This window comes from Geotrypetes seraphini, chromosome 9, assembly GCF_902459505.1.
Source record: "Geotrypetes seraphini chromosome 9, aGeoSer1.1, whole genome shotgun sequence".
Classification (NCBI taxonomy): domain Eukaryota; kingdom Metazoa; phylum Chordata; class Amphibia; order Gymnophiona; family Dermophiidae; genus Geotrypetes; species Geotrypetes seraphini.
The window spans coordinates 6,965,898-6,982,842 of NC_047092.1; the positions used below are offsets into that span (position 1 = coordinate 6,965,898).

The 16,945-nt window shown below is 43.4% G+C and overlaps 1 protein-coding gene across 4 annotated transcripts in view; it reads right to left on the minus strand.

Annotated features, from left to right (window-relative positions):
* The window catches only part of CELF2 (CUGBP Elav-like family member 2), a 1,015,007-nt gene that overhangs the window by 447,575 nt on the left and 550,487 nt on the right, over nt 1-16,945 (minus strand). The gene's annotated exons all lie outside the window — the stretch shown is intronic.

The window sequence follows — 16,945 nt, forward strand, 5'->3', positions numbered from 1 at the left end:
AGCAAATTCTGTTTCCTGTGTACTTCAGAGAAAACAAAAAACAAACAAACCACAAACTCTGTGGAGTGACGATGTTCCTAAATGGACTTTATTTGAAAGTATCAAAGTTCCAAAGGTACACTGAAATCATCCACATAAAATAATTCCATCCACATAAAAATAAATCATCCACTTCCGGCTCACCACACAATTGTTTCCCATGTACTCACCTTTATAGGACCCCCAGGGACCCCTGAAGAACACTTTTTGTCGAAACGCGGACCATGTTGGGTCCTGTATCCCTAGCGGACTAGGTCCTTTAAGGCTCTTATGTGGATGATTTATTTTTATGTGGATGGAATTATTTTATGTAGATGATTTCAGTGTACCTTTGGAACTTTGACACTTTCAAATAAAGTCCATTTCGGAACATCGTCACTCCACAAGAGTTTTTTTTTAATTTTCTCTGGATTTTCTTCTTTGTGGATATTTTGGGGTCAATTCCTTTTGTTTTTTTCCCTGTGTACTTCAGTCTCACTCCTTGGATGACATTATCACACAGGCTGCTAATGCAGGGACCTATACTGCTAAGGGGAAAGCCTAACCAGGTCAGCGGCTAGGGAGAAAATAGAAAGCTAAAGAAATTATTTCAGTATTGAGTTATCCTTTTACAGTCAGAGGAAGGGGATTCCTGCTCATAGTAACATAGTAACATAGTAGATGACGGCAGATAAAGACCCGGATGGTCCATCCAGTCTGCCCAACCTGATTCAATTTAAATTTTTTTTTTTTTTTCTTCTTAGCTATTTCTGGGCAAGAATCCAAAGCTTTACCCGGTACTGTGCTTGGGTTCCAACTGCCGAAATCTCTGTTAAGACTTACTCCAGCCCATCTACACCCTCCCAGCCATTGAAGCCCTCCCCTGCCCATCCTCCACCAAACGGCCATACACAGACGCAGACCGTACAAGTCTGCCCAGTACTGGCCTTAGTTCAATATTTAATCTTATTTTCTGATTCTAAATCTTCTGTGTTCATCCCACGCTTCTTTGAACTCAGTCACACTTTTCCTCTCCACCACCTCTCTCGGGAGCGCATTCCAGGCATCCACCACCCTCTCCGTAAAGTAGAATTTCCTAACATTGCCCCTGAATCTACCACCCGTCAACCTCAAATTATGTCCTCTGGTTTTACCATTTTCCTTTCTCTGGAAAAGATTTTGTTCTACGTTAATACCCTTTAAGTATTTGAACGTCTGAATCATATCTCCCCTGTCTCTCCTTTCCTCTAGGGTATACATATTCAGGGCTTCCAGTCTCTCCTCATACGTCTTCTGGCGCAAGCCTCCTATCTTCTTACGTCCTGCAGTTTTGTTTAAAACTCCTACAGATTAGAAACAAGACACTCCTATAGTATCCTAGTTTCTCTCGGCTTCCTTTCTGGAAAAAGTCAGAAGGTTCATTGGAAACCCTACATTCTGTCGCCTACTACTGAGGTCAGACAGGTTTATTTTCATTGGCAGAGTCTCTGTGGATCTGAGCAGGCATCCCTATCCACCAGAACCTCAGTTTCTTCACTAAAACTTATGAACTCCTTAAATAGTAGTTCAAAGCTCTGGCAGGGTGGAACAGACAGAAGAACACAGAACACTTTCCTGAGGACATTGTAACTTCCTTTTTTTCCTCTTTCTAAAGTGCCCAGAAAAAAAATGGGATCCTCAACATTTTTCCAAATGACCCAAAAGTAAATGTACCATTATTAAAAATGTATTACTATTACTGACAGCTGTTAATGCAAGATGATGCAAAAACTGAATGATCTCCGGTTTCAAAATGTCGTCACTCAGGAAGTGACCAATAACATCTCTTTTAGCAAAATGACGTTTAGTCGGTGGTGTCGAGGACTTCGTCAATTATGTTCAAACTATCCTCCTTGAACCTCGATAAAATTATGAATTAACTACCCCCCATCTTTTACAAAGTGCGAAGGCCATAGGGATTTAAAGGACTTTTGCCGCACAGCAACCGCCAACGCAGCTTTGTTAAAAAAAAAGGGGGGGGGGGAATGGTGATGGTGAATAACATTCAGCACTTTAAGCAGTTTCTAAAAAACATCTTTATTTGTGAAGGCTTTTTTAAATAGATGAAGAATATTGTCTATTAGATGAAGAATATTGTCTATTGGGGAAATAGGGATACAGGGTGAATAATCTGAATGCTGTGTTATTTTTTATTTTAATACTAGTCTAGAATAGATGTGTCTGTCTGTCTGTCTCTCTCCTTGGCCCCCTGCCTGCCTATCTCTCTCTGTTGTGACATGCCTGCCTGTCTCTCTGTGGCCCCCTTCTCTCTCCCCCACCGAGCAAACCAAGATTGCTGCCTGCCCCCCAGCACACCCCTCCTCCAAAGCAGCCCCCTTTCCCTCTCCCCCTCCACTTCCCTGTCTGTCTTTCTTTCTCTTGGTCTCTCTCCCTGGCCCCCTGCCTGCCTATCTCTTTCCGTTGCGACATGCCTGCCTGTCTCTCCGTGGCCCCCTTCTGTCCCCCCCCCGAGCAAACCAAGATTGTTGCCTACCCACAGCACACCCCTCCCCCCCAAAGCAGCCCCCTTTCCTTCTCCCCCTCCACTTCCCTGTCTGTCTTTCTTTCTCTTGGTCTCTCTCCCTGGCCCCCTGCCTGCCTATCTCTTTCCGTTGCGACATGCCTGCCTGTCTCTCCGTGGCCCCCTTCTGTCCCCCCCCCGAGCAAACCAAGATTGTTGCCTACCCGCAGCACACCCCTCCCCCCCAAAGCAGCCCCCTTTCCTTCTCCCCCTACACTTCCCTGTCTGTCTTTCTTTCTATCGCTCTCTCTGTCTCTCTCCCTGGCCCCCTGCCTGCCTATCTCTCTCCATTGCGCCATGCCTGCATGTCTCTCTGTGGTCCCTTTCTGTCACCCCCCCCCCAAGCAAACCAAGATTGCTGCCTGCCTCCCCAGCACACCCCTCCCCCAAAGCAGCCCCCTTTCCCTCTCCCCATCAATTTCCCTGTGCAGCAGTAGCAGCCGGATGCCTCGTAGCACTCGCCCCTTGTCCGCTTCGTCCAGGCCGCACATGACAGAAATCGAACACGGCCACGGAAGCACACAGCATGGCGGCAGGGATCATGGACTCCTAAGTGCGTATGCACGCATAGGGTTTTATTATAGAGGATATTATTAACTCTTTTCCATTTTATGTACGTATTTTGTAACCCACTTAGGTTTTAGGTGGGATACGAGTCTGTTAAACAATAAAATGGTCCAGCAATTACAAAGTATTTTAAAACTTTTTGAGGAGTCCCATTTTTTTCCCCCAAAGACCACATGTATTATTTGTACCCTGATTTTCCGATTTACAATATAGAAGTAAAAAATAAAAAAGTAACATCAATTGGATCATAGTTTCTAAGGCTGAGGGGGAGATACGATTGAAGTCTACAAAATCCTGAGTGGAGTAGAACAGGTACAAGTGGATCGATTTTCACTCCGTTAAAAATGACAAAGACTAGGGGACACTCGATGAAGGTACAGGGAAATACTTTTAAAACCAATTGGAGGAAATCTTTTTTTCACTCAGAGAATAGTTAAGCTGTGGAACACATTGCCAGAAGTTGTGGTAAGAGCCGATAGAGTAGCTGGTTTTAAAAAAGGTTTGGACAATTTCCAGGAGGAAAAGTCCATAGTCTGTTATTGAGAAAGACACGGGGGAAGCCACTACTTGCCCTGGATCGGTAGCATGGAATGCTCCTACTCTGGGGGTTCCGGAATCTTATTAGTCTTTGGGATTCTGGAATCTTTCTATTCTTTGGGATTCTGGAATCTTTCTATTCTTTGGGATTCTGTATGGAAATGTTGCTACTCCTTGGGTTTTGGCCAGGTAGTAGTGATCTGAATTGGCCGTGAGAACGGGCTACTGGGCCTGATGGACCATTGATCTGACCCAGTAAGGCTAGTCTTATGTTCTTATGGCATTGAGACACAAGCTTTCATTTTTAACTTCAACAGGTAGATTTTCTGCTAGGACTTATTCCCCCCTCTGTCATCCGTTGCTTTCTCTCTGTAAATCAGTTCTGGTGACACACAGTAGGTTGCCTCACTGAAAACTGAAGATTTCCCCCTGGACAGACATAGAAGCAGCATCAACTGATATTATAAGTTTTCCCTTCATGCTTCAATGTACAACTGCCTAAGTGTGTCCGCCAAGAGCACTGTCAACCGCATGGCCAAAGCACGGGATACAATAATCTGGGACTCTTTTTTACACCAATTGAGTTTTCTTTGTTTATACTTCAGCTGGCACTCATCTCCAAATGCAATGGCGGCTTTCCAATTATTATAATCAAACCCTCTGTTCTGTAAATATAATGGAATCTGTATCACACGAGAAAGGATTTAATTTGATACATTACAAATGTCCTTATTTCTGAAGAGCACAGACCATGCGTGCATGCATGCGGATACCAGTCCATGCCCTATGGTCGACCCTCTGAAGCAGAAATGCATTCTGCGATGCAATCTTTGAGCTCATTGAAAGTTTATTCTAGCAAGCTCTCAAATGCAACAGACATTACATTTTTGGACACAAGTTACTAGTAAGAGAAATGGCACCTTTTATGTTGTTGTTATTTATTCTAGCACATAACGTACAAGCGTGTAAAGCAGTGGTCTCAAACTCGCGGCCTGCCAGGTCCTATTTTGAGGCCCTCGGTATGTTTATCATAATCACAAAAAATAAAATAAAATCGTTTCTTGCTCATACGTCTCTTTAGCTATAAATGACAATATTATAATTAAGACTTAGCCAAGATTTATAAACTATAAAGAGTTTTACCTCATGCAAAATTGCCATTTCTTTAATAAGACATTAAGGCTCTGATTCTGTATAGGACGTCCGGGAGACCAATCAGGCCTTAGGATTAGTGGGGATGGGCGGAACCGCTATGCCTATGGCCTGATTGGTCCAGGCTTCTAGAGCCTGGGCCAATCAGGCCTTAGACTTAGCGGGGATGGGCCAGGAAGGGGCGGGCCCATCTCATTTCGACAAGGCGGGCCTGTCGGCTGGACAGCAGCAAGACCCGACCAACATTTATAGGTTAGTTGGGGGGGAGGAGGTTAGTTGGGGGGAGGTTAGGGGAGTCATGGGGGGGGGGAGGTCATTAGCATGGGGGGGTCTGGAGGGAGTCCGGCTTTCCGGCAGGAGGGGTTGGGCACCCTCCTGCCGGCGATTGTGAGTTTGGGGGGGCGGCGTTTCGGCAGGAGGGGCTCGACACCCTCCTGCCGGTGATCGGACAGGCGGCCGCGGCCGCTATACTTATTGCGGCAGAGAGATCCCTTGCCACGATAAGTATAGCGGCCGCGTCTACTTACAATGTAGGCCCGCATTTTGCTGGCCTACATTTTAAGCATCTCTTCCTCTACTAGGGAGACGCGTAGGACCGCCTAAGGCCCTTAGGCAATCTTAGGCATCTTGCGGGCCTCCCTAGGGTCCCGGAGGCGCCTTCAATATAGGTGGCCTGCCTGGGGAGCATTTTTTTTAAAAACGTGCATCCCGATTGGTTGATTAGACAGCTGTAGGATGCCTACAGCTGCCTAAAATCGGGATGGCACTTTGCAGAATCAGGACCTAACTCTGTAACAAATTTTTTTTTTTTTTAAAGTGTTTGTTGAATATGGGCTCTTAAGGGGGAAGAGGGGTTCATTTGGAGAATGAATGAAATTTATTAGGATTCTCTCCTTTTTGCGAGCATAATTATGCTCCAAACAGTGGTCTTTATTCAACATTTTATATCTTTTCACTATAAATCATGATCACTGGGTACAAAGCAGATACGATATATATTTAGGAGGTAATTTCAGATTGGTTTTCATATGGTTTCATACCTGGAAGGAGTCGTTTCAAAAATAAGACTTTGGATACACGATATATGTGCCAACAGCTATTGTGCATATACTTAAAAAAAAAAACACAACAACACAACATACCAGTCAATATTCAACCTGCAGCGGTCAGCACTTTTTTTTAAACACCGTCTACAGCAGGCAGATTTAGGCCCCAGTACTCAATTCCAAGGTCACGTCTAGGCTTCAGCATTGAATAGCAGCATCTGACCAGATGTGGTTCTAATTTGGTACCCAGCTAATATTCAGCAGAGACCCACATCAATGGTATGTGTTATATTCCCCCCCCCCCACCCTGCACAAGGACCAGCCCTTCGTACCCCCAATGCCAACCTAAGCTCCTGGTGGTCAAGCGGGATGATGGGGGTAGAAGCAAACGCCACTCCCTCCTTTCCCTAGCAGCTCTATAATAGAAATTGCTGATGCGACCTCTAGTGGGAGTGTCGCACTACTTTTACTGCAAGACTCTCACTAAAAGTTTTGGCCGCCATTCTACTATTGAGCTGCTAGGAGCAAGAGTGATATTTAGGTCACTATGGTCACTCTCCCTATCCTGTCCCCTCCCCGGCCTCTTCTGTAGTAAAAAAAACAAGCAAACCACAAAACGTTCTCCCCACTACTTACAGTATGATGCCTTTTTGCACTCATAGGGGCTTTATAAGCACATGGGTCATTTTAAATATATTGTTTTCCAGAAGCAAAAAGTCCTGTTCTACTCTAGTATGTTGTGAACCTACTGCAAATGACACTAGAAAGCTTGAATGTTTTAAAGGTTTTCAGACTCATGAGCCAACAAATGTGCAATGCTATTGATGTACAGCACAGGTCTGTTGGAAAGCCAACAGCTCAACAAGTGTGATTTCAGTATAAAGTTTTCAAGAAAGATATAGTGGCGCTAGAAAAGGTTCGAAGAAGAACGACCAAGATGGTAAAGGGGATGGAACTCCTCTCGTATGAGAAAAGACTAAAACGGTTAGGGCTCTTCAGCTTGGAAAAGAGATGGCTGAGGGGAGATAGGGTTGAAGTCTACAAAATCCTGAGTGGAGTGAAACGGGTAAAAGTGGAACGATTTTTCACTCTGTCAAAAATGACAAAGACTAGGGGACACTCGATGAAGTTACAGGGAAATACTTTTAAAACCAATAGGCGGAAATATTTTTTCACTCAGAGAATAGTTAAGCTCTGGAACGCGTTGCCATAGGATGTGGTAAGAGCGAATAGCGTAGCTGGTTTTAAGAAAGGTTTGGACAAGTTCGTGGAGGAAAAGTCCATAGTCTGTTATTGAGACAAACATGGGGGAAGCCATTGCTTGCCCTGGATCGGTAGCATGGAATGTTGCTACTCTTTGGGATTCTAGAATCTTGTTACTCTCTGGGATTCTGGAGTCTTGCTATTCTTTGAGATTCTAAATGGAATGTTGTTACTCTTTGGGTTTTGGCCAGGTACTAGTGACCTGGATTGGCCACTGTGAGAACGGGCTACTGGGCTTCATGGACCATTGGTCTGACCCAGTAAGGCCATTCTTATTTCTTAAGTTTATTAAAGTTTTGATGTACTGTCTATTAGAAGTACTTTCTGAGCGGCCTACACTATACTGTATATGAAGAAATGACAAGATAAAGTTAAAAGAAATAGAATAAAACATAAGCATAAATGGAACTATAATGACAAATTAGGAGGAGAAACTAATTACAATATATGGTAAAAAACCAACACAAACAACAAACAGGAAAGATACGATAGGAAGGGGAAAATGTCTGCTAAGAAGAAAAAACCAGAAAGAAGGAAATTAAAAAAGAGAAAAAAATCGGGAAGGGGACGTTAAACAGAAAAGCACCTCTAAATAGAAAAGTCTTAAGATTAGATTTAAAGTTGCTCAGGTTTATCTTCCTTTAAGATCATTTGGAAGAGTGTTTCATAAGCTGGGGGGCTGTAACTATTTAAGACACTGGCTTCACTGGCCTCCGTTTCAGGCTAGAGAGTTATTTAAATTTGGATGCATTTGTTTTAAAGTTTTATTTGGCTTAGCACCAGCTTACCTTGTTTCTCATTTTAGTTTTTTTATTTCTAAGAAAAATATTTGTAATTCTGGTTGGTTTTATTTTCCTTCAGCAAATGCATGTCGTTACAAAAAAAATTTTGGATAGGACCTTAGCATTCCAAGCAGGATTAATGAATTCATGTTTGAATCTTCTTGTTTCTCCATTTCTTACTTACTATCAATTTCGAAAAGATCTTAAAACCCGCTTATTTAAACAATCTAATATACATGACTGATTTTCATATTATCATGTAGTTATAATGTACTTTTAATCTTTTTATCTATACTTATTTTAGTTTATATTGTGTTTTAATGCTTGTATTAGTTACTTAGAATTTTATTATTGTTTGTATGTTTATTTTAACATGTTGCCATTTTAAAATTATGTATGTAAATTATGTAAACCATTTAGTTTCAAACGTATAGAAATTTTTAGAGCGAATGTCAAACTGGAATCGAGTAAGACTCCCGGATAGCGGAAATGGGCAACAGAAGTAAGTTCCCAGAAGAGAAACAGGGTTGCTTGAGCAAGGAAGGCATCTGGCGAGCCAGCACGCCACCGTTTTTTCATGTGGACCATCAAAGCTCTTTTATTACGTTAACGCTTTGAATATTTGTTTCATTTGTACGGTGCAGCTATGGGTCCATCCTTTCATTTCATGAGCGACGGATTGAAGCCATGCTTTAGTTTTATCAAAACACCTGATCAGCCTCAACCACTGGCACATTAGGATGGATTTATGGAACATGTAAACATTATGTACCTATCATGAAGGTAATATAATCTGTCCTCACCTGAAGGGCATCCTTAACCACCCGGGAACTTGGGATAGACTCCAGAAACCTGGCACTATGTAGCAGAATTCGGGTTTGTTTAGACGGGAGCCATATAGTGGTCCAGAGCAGAGAGCCGCACCGAATGGCCCGTGCTGCTCCCGACGCTCATAGAGTTCCTATGAGCGGCGGGAGCAGCGCGTCTCTCTGCGCTAGAAACTGCTAGCGCAGTTTCGTAGATGCGGGGGTTAGAGTACCTGACAAAGAAAAATACATGAACCATTTGACCTTGACTGATAAAGCGGTATATCAAATGAAATAAACTATAAAAACCTTATATTGAGGGAAGAATAATCGTATTCCTTCAGCAAAATTTCAGTTCCACTGCATTTTGTACTTACCTGAAAATGCAATTAGACAGGTTGCCTTCTTAGGTCAGTAGCAAGGAGAGAATGGAGCAAGAGTACATGAAAAACACCTCTCATAAATCATTTCCTCTTAGACTAAAAAGCTCATCTCTTGCCAAAGAGTAAAGGAATCAGGCCTTAGATTAAGTGGGGATGGGCGGACCCGCTATGCCTAAGGCCTGATTGGTCCAGGCTTCTAGAGCCTGGGCCAATCAGGCCTTAGGCTTCGGCGGGATGGGCCGGGAAGGGGCGGTCCCGCCTCATTTCGACGAGGCAGGCCTGCTGGCTGGATGGGCAAGAACCGTCTGGCCTTAAAAAAAGGTTAGTTTAGTGGGGTGGAGGTTTGGGGGTTGTTAGCGCCGGGGGGGGGGGGGGGTGCGTCTTCGGGCAGGAGGGATTGGGCACCCTCCTGCCAGCGATCGGTAGTGTCGGGGTGGGAGGGAGATCGGTAATGTCGGGGGGGGGGAGTCGGTAGTGTCGGGGGGGCATCTTCTGGCAGGAGGGTTTGGGCACCCTCCTGCCAGTGATCGGTCAGGGGGCCGCGGCCCGCTATACTTATAGCGGCAGAGAGATCCCTTGCCGCGATAAGTGTAGCGGGCCGTGTCTAATCTAACCCGATTCTCTAACCAGCGTCTGTAACATGGACGCCGGTTACAGAATTGGGGTTTAGTGTAGGCCGATTCTGAATAGGACGCCTCTCCCGGGCGTCCTATACAAAATCAGGGCCTAGGTATCTTGCGGGCCTCGCCTTCAATATAGGCGGCCTGCCTGGGGAGCATTTTTTTTTTAAAAACGTGCATCCCGATTGGCTGATTAGACAGCTGTAGGATGCCTACAGCTGCCTAAAATTGGGACGCACTTTGGAGAATCAGGCCCTTAGTGTTCATGCAAAAACCATATTTAAAAAATGGGATAAGTATTGTTTCGGTGGATGAATAATGAAAAATTCTTTTTTTTTTAAGGTTTCAACCAAGTTAACCAAATAAAAACGTCTCTGCTGACCTATCAGCTGATGTATCATCATGTTAGACACTCTCTCTGTCTTTCATTGCTATTATTTGTTTGTTTGGGTTTTGTTTTTAAGATAAACGTTCCCACTGGAACACATGCCAGGGATGGCTTTTCTTACGATGATCGGATGGCCCCAGGTCAACAGACATGCTAAGCTACACGAAGCTCTTCCTTCATTCTATTGCAGTCGTGTAATTCCAAACTCCCTAAAAAAAGGCACAGAACAGGAGGTTGAAACCAGGACTCCGGCATTCTGCTTATGGGCTTCTTGGACAGTTTGGGCAAAATGACTAAAAGCTACAGCTGTGCATTTAACATGATTGTCTGATTTAAAAATTTTTTTAAACACAATGAACACGGTTGTCTCTCCTCCACCTATCCAGTTATTCGCTCAAGCCCCACTCCCTCACAATCTAAATTGTGTCACTTTGTCTCCCTTTTCCCCTCCTCCCATTTTCTGCAACTCCGCTCCTTGTTTTCACCACAGCTGAATCAGAACCCAAACACAGGCCGTTAGAGAGTGAGTGAGTGAGTGCGTCCTGGAGCTGCCTTGTCACTTCCCTCCACCTCAGCTGCTCGCCACCTGGCAATGCCGCGGTCCACTATATGCCTCCTCAATCCCCCTCTCTAACCTTTCATAGCCTGCCAGTAGTGCTAGCAAATAAAGCCGAGAACTGCCGGAAAACTAGCTGGCTCCAGTCTTTCGTGGTCTCTTCAGCTTATGCTACAGCAGAACAGGAAGTTACATCAACTGTTCCAGTGTAGCAGGGACTGAAGAGACCATGAAAGACTGGAGCCAGCTAGCTTGCCGGCAGTGCTCTGCTTTATTTGCTAGCACTGCTGGTAGGCTATGGAAGTTTAGAGGAAGGGAGGGAGGGAGAAAGGTATGGAGATACAGCAACCCGATCACAATAGGAGGGGGAGGGAGGAAGGACTAAGACCTGACCCAACCATGGGGGGAGAGGGGAAGAGAGGAAGGAGAGAAAATGAAAGAGAGAGGGGATAGTGAGAAAGAGATGGGGGATAGAGAGAGATACCGGACCATTTGCTGGGAAAAAGAGATGTAGACGGTTGGGGGGGGGGGGGAGTGTAGGGTGATGTTTGAGAGGGCCAGATTCTGGAAATATGGATGGAAAAATATAAGTGAGATGGTGACAGAGGAGGAAAGGATAAAAATGGTGAGTACAGAGGGAGAGGAAGAGGGATGGGAAAGAAGACAGCAGTGAAGAGAGGGTACCATGGAAGGGAACTGAAAGGAAAGAAAGGGGAGGGAGCTAATGATATCCATGAATGGCAGGGAAGGGAAGAGACAGAAACTAGACATTTGAAAAGGAGGATGAAAAATAGAAAAGTTGATTGTGAAAGATGGATACAGGGCAGGAAGAGCAGAAAAAAAAAAAAGGAAGAGCATGGGAAGCAAAACCAGAGAGACGGAACAAGATGATTCGAACGATAAAATCACCAGACAACAAAGGTAAGATAAATGAATTTATTTTTAGTTTAGCAAGGAGATTTGATATACTGCCTTTCTATGGGACAACTGAATTGAAATGTGTCAGTTATGAGAATTTACGTCTGCAATGTTTATATTGCACTATAAGGGGGCATTTTATGCAATTAATCATGAGATTAAAAATCTTTAATCAATGCACAACCCTACTAAAAACACATTCTCCAAATATCAATGTCTCCTTTTTCAGCCTCACATTCTTGCTATTATGCAATGAAAACCCCAATGACTGAATGAATTTGAATATAGTTGCAAACTTAATTCTTTTCAATTTAAACATTTGTAAAAATAAAAGCCAACGCCGATTCTAAAATTATCACTGCCACAAATCAGCACGCCATGATATATTGTTTTCCTGCTGCAGAAGACCGAATTTCAGCTGTTAAAAGGGATATTTGTTTGGCCAAACTAGCAAATTAGCAGTGTTCCCCCGAGAGCTTATAACCACAAGGGAAATCATGTAGTTAGTACATAAAGGTCAATTTTCTAATGTTTTGAAGTACTATGCATAATTTTTTGGAATTACAAAAATCATCAGTATTATGGACATTAAAAAAATTCCTTTCTATCCCCTGGGTCTTCAGAGACCTGGAATTATTATATTAGTCTATAAGAACATCCCTAATTGGCAGCTACATTACAATCTGATTGGTTGAAGAGCTGTGACTCACTGGTAGAAGCTGCTGCCTCCGCACCCAGAGGATGCGAGATTAAATCCCAGTGCTGTTCCTTGTGACCCTGACCAAGTCACTTAAATCCCCCAGTGCCCATCGCTTTGAAATGCCAAAGCCACAAAAAGGCAGTACAGAACTCCTCCAAAATTTGCGGGGGTTCTGTTCCAGGAACCCCTGCGAATTTTGAAAAACAGCGAATATGGTTTTTAGGCAGGGGAGACAGGAGAGGGCAGCCGGAGCACCGGCAAGTGAAGGAGATCACTCGCTGTATACTCCGACCGCCTCTTCTTTGACACGCAGCTCTTAATTGGTAAGGCCCGACTTTAGTACAGGAAGAGGCGGTCAGAGCATACAGCGAGTGATTTCCTTCACTCGCCAGCGCTCCGGCTGCCCTCTCCTGCCTGGTCATTCGCGGTTAGAAAATACCGCGAACCGCTGACTGCAAATTCGCGGGGGAGCACTGTGTACAAATCTCCATTCCCTCTTGTGATGTCACCTCATACTCATGATGTAATAATGGCCCACTTAAGAATACAAAGTCTTATGTCTAACATTGTAAATGAGTACTGGCTGACCAAAACAGAATGTTGCAGGAATGCCCGTGGAAGAAAAGTTCAACGTTTCCCTGAGGTCAGGCGACTAGCACTCTGCTCTCTCCTCATCCCTATGGCATGTATTCAAGTACTTCTGAAATAACTGTAAAATGAAACTGTGCAAACATTCTCAACAGGAGAGCTTCCTGTAAAAAAAGAAGTGCTCTTTAGACAGTCAATATTGTTTTCTTGTGGAGTACCGCCGAGAGGAAATCCTAATGGCCAAAGGACACAGAGAACTGGGATATTTCAGTCACATATGACCGGTTTATCATCTGAATAACCAAGGCTTTAACTCATATTTAGCTAATTTTTCTGCTATGTAACTCTAAGGTCTAGTTGGCCAACCCAAAAATTAAACTCACTCTTAACCGTGCCAATGCATCTCGTGCATACCGTTCTAGGTGCAAGACCAGTGGTTTCCAACTCTGTCCCAAGGGACCACTGGTTTTCAGGATATCCCTAATGAATATGCATGAGAGAGATCTGTCCCATCTAGACTTTTGCCGTTGGGATTATTTAAAATATGCTGAGGCAACAGAGCTGCTTCAGGAAATTGGACTTCTGCCAGACTTATTCCAGTTTATGAATTTTTTTAAATTTTATTCCATTGTTTTTACCCCTATTCTTTTAATTTTATTAACTGAATTCTATTGTTAAACGGTTCCTCCCTTCTATTCCTTTTTACATATTCCTTTAATTCATAGATGGTGCTCCTAATGTAAAGTTAGGAAGTTCTATGACATATTCGATACACTTCTCTCCTCTCCACTCCTTCTTGCCCTCCATAGTCCTCCCTACCCTCCTCTAACCCCTTCCTCTGTAATGTCGTCTAGAGCTTGTATAGGTATGTGCGACACACAAATGGAAGAAATAAATAAATAAAATATGCATATAATGGAAGTGACAGGTATGCAAATGTCTCTCATGCATATTCATTAGGGATATCCTGAAAACCTGGCTGGTGGTCCCCCCAGGACAGGGTTGGGAAAGATGGGTAAACAACTACATGGCAGTCTAGAGCAGCGGTTCTCAATCCAGTCTCCGGCACACACGCAGCCAGTCAGGTTCTCAGGATACCGACACGGAATATGCATGAGAAATCTGAATGCCTTCTCTCGTGCATATTTAGGGTTACCATGTGGCTCCAGAAAAAGGAGGACGGATTGAGACATCCGGGTTTTACTTCCATTGCTTTCAATGGAAAATCCGGATGTCTCAATCTGTCCTCTTTCTGAAGCCATATGGTAACATAGTAGATGACGGCAGATAAAGACCCGAATGATCCATCCAGTCTGCCCAACCTGATTCAATTTAAATTTTTTAAATTTTTTCTTCTTAGCTATTTTTGGGCAAGAATCCAAAGCTCTACCCAGTAGTGTACTTTGGTTCCCACTGCCGAAATCTCCGTCAAAACCTACTCCAGCCCATCTACACCCTCCCAGCCACTGAAGCCCTCTCCAGCCCATCCTCCCCCAAACGGCCATATACAGACACAGACTGTGCAAGTCTGCCCAGCACTGGTCTTAGTTCAATATTTGATATTAATTTTCTGATTCTAGATCCTCTGTGTTCATCCCACGCTTCTTTTAACTCAGTCACCGTTTTCCTCTCCACCACCTCTCTCTGGAGCACATTCCAGGCATCCACCACCCTCTCCGTAAAGTAGAATTTCCTAACATTGCTCTTGAATCTACCACCCCTCAACCTCAAATTATGTCCTCTGGTTTTACTGAAAACCTGAATGTGTCCCAAAGACTGGGTTGAGCACCTCTGATCTAGAGGTTAAATATGCCTAACCTGGGAAAGTTCTAGAGTCACAATTCACCAATTCTGTCAGTTGGGTCTCAAAGTAAGATTGTGACATCTCAACCTGCTTATATCAACAGTAAGATCTGAGACTTTCATACAGTTTATAAGAGACAAATGATTTAAGACAGGCAATGACCTCCTAAGGAGGATGGAGAGATGTGTGTGCCCATTATATAACAGATTAAGAAATATGCCTTAGAAGGGATGTACAAGTACAGTCACTCAAAATAAATATTCCCCATATATCACTACATGTCAATTTTCAAATGAAAACCAGACAGGAAAATAAAAAAGCACAAAGGGCCGGATTCTATAAAACACCCCCATTCTTGGTGGCCGCCCAAAAAACTGCCAGCAATCGCGGGTCAATCATGCAATGGCGCCATTTCTAGAATCATGGCTTTGTGAAAGGTAGGCATCAGAAATGAAGGTCAGGGGTTTTGAAGGTCTACATTTACGGCTGAGAACAAATCAGATCGGTCTTAACTTTAGGACAATCCATCAAGCAATACTACTGCCATACCTAGACTACTGCAACTCTCTATAAAGTGGAATCCCAGAAAAAGAACTAAAAAAAAGAAGCTTCAGAATACAACAGACAGACTAATATTCTGAGTGAGAAAAATAGAGAGAGCCACTCCACCACTGGAAGAACTACATTGGCTACCAATCAAGAAACAAATACAGTGCATGATCCACAAAGCCGTGCGCGGTGAAAGCTCCTTCGGGCGCACCACAAACATCAAGGTCACTCCCGCCTTCGTCAACTCAGGATCAACACAACGATTCAAGATTCCTCTCTCATCTCCTCAACAAGTCCGCCTAAAAATAATGATCGAGTCAACCTTTGAATTACAAGCTCCAAACATCTGGAATAAACTCCCAACATATATACGACAGATCGCCTCATACTTCCACTTCCAAAAGACACTTCAGACATATCTATTTTCCTTATAAGATAATATGGCTCTGGATTGTATAGAAGTCTCCGTCAATCTCTTGTGCCTCAGGCATGGTTCCTACTAAACAGAGTTCACTCCTGCCTCGAAAGCCTGCTAGACTACCAGGTAAGGTCTAGTATGTCGGGGGGAAGGTCCAGAATGCAGCTTTATTAAAAAAAAATAAAAAATCATGAATAACCGAATCCGCAGATACTGAAACCGCAGATTCGGAGGGCTCACTGTACCTGTATGTAAAACTGCTTTGAGTGTGGTTGTAGAACTACAAAAAGGCGGTTTAGAAGTCACAATTCCTTTCCCCTCCCCCCCTCCCCTTTAGTATGTCCTGCATTAAGGCTTTGTAGGCTTGCTGAGCTCATAATCGAGATTAGAACAATTTTGTAAAAGGGCCCCTTAATGTTAGATGTTAGTATTATTTTCCTCAAGCTAAAGCCATGGTCTCCAATGCACAGCCTCCAAAAGGCCTCTATTGCATCCCTCAAACAGCTGGCTGAAATGTTTTTCAGATCCTATAAACGCGTTACTTTCAATCTTGCCCACTCGATGAGAAACCGCAAACAGCCTCTTAAGTGTGTAACTCAGGTGTGTCTCATTTATGGAATTTGCTACCGTTGACAATCCAAAATAAAGTAGGTTTTTAAAATATATCTTTGAACTATTGTAGGATCAATATTAGTTTTAATGCTTAATAACCAGTCTGAACAAGCAGATCCAACGTGGTTGACAAAACTCGTCGTATGTGTAAGCTTGAAATGTTTTGGAGGCCATCAGAGCTTTCTCGTATTCACGCTGTGGCCCTTTTGCATGAAAAAAGGTTGCGTTTCATTATCCCTCTTTACAAGTTCCCCCCCCCCCACCCCCCATAGCTTCACTGCTACAGACATTACAGAATAACATAGTCTTATGCCACAGTCTGTTGAATCCAACTCATTAATCAAAAACAGAGGTTAGATAATGTGCCTAGAACGTAGATTGGCACCGACTTATCTTTCTCTAGAGAGCAATTTCTTCTTAAAATGGACTCCTTACATTCCATGAATTTTTACAACACAACACCCTTTGCATTGTTCCTCTACTCCATCCTTCACGGACAGTTCCTGGAACTTCAGGGATTCATTACTAAACTTGGACTCCTTAGCTAAAATTGCTATAAGAAATAAAACAATTAAAAATACATTGAACCCTAATTGAAATATTTAAAATGTAATGAAACTAATTGTTTTGAGAAACCAGTAATTACCGACTTCTGCTAAGCTCGAGCAGAAGGCAAAC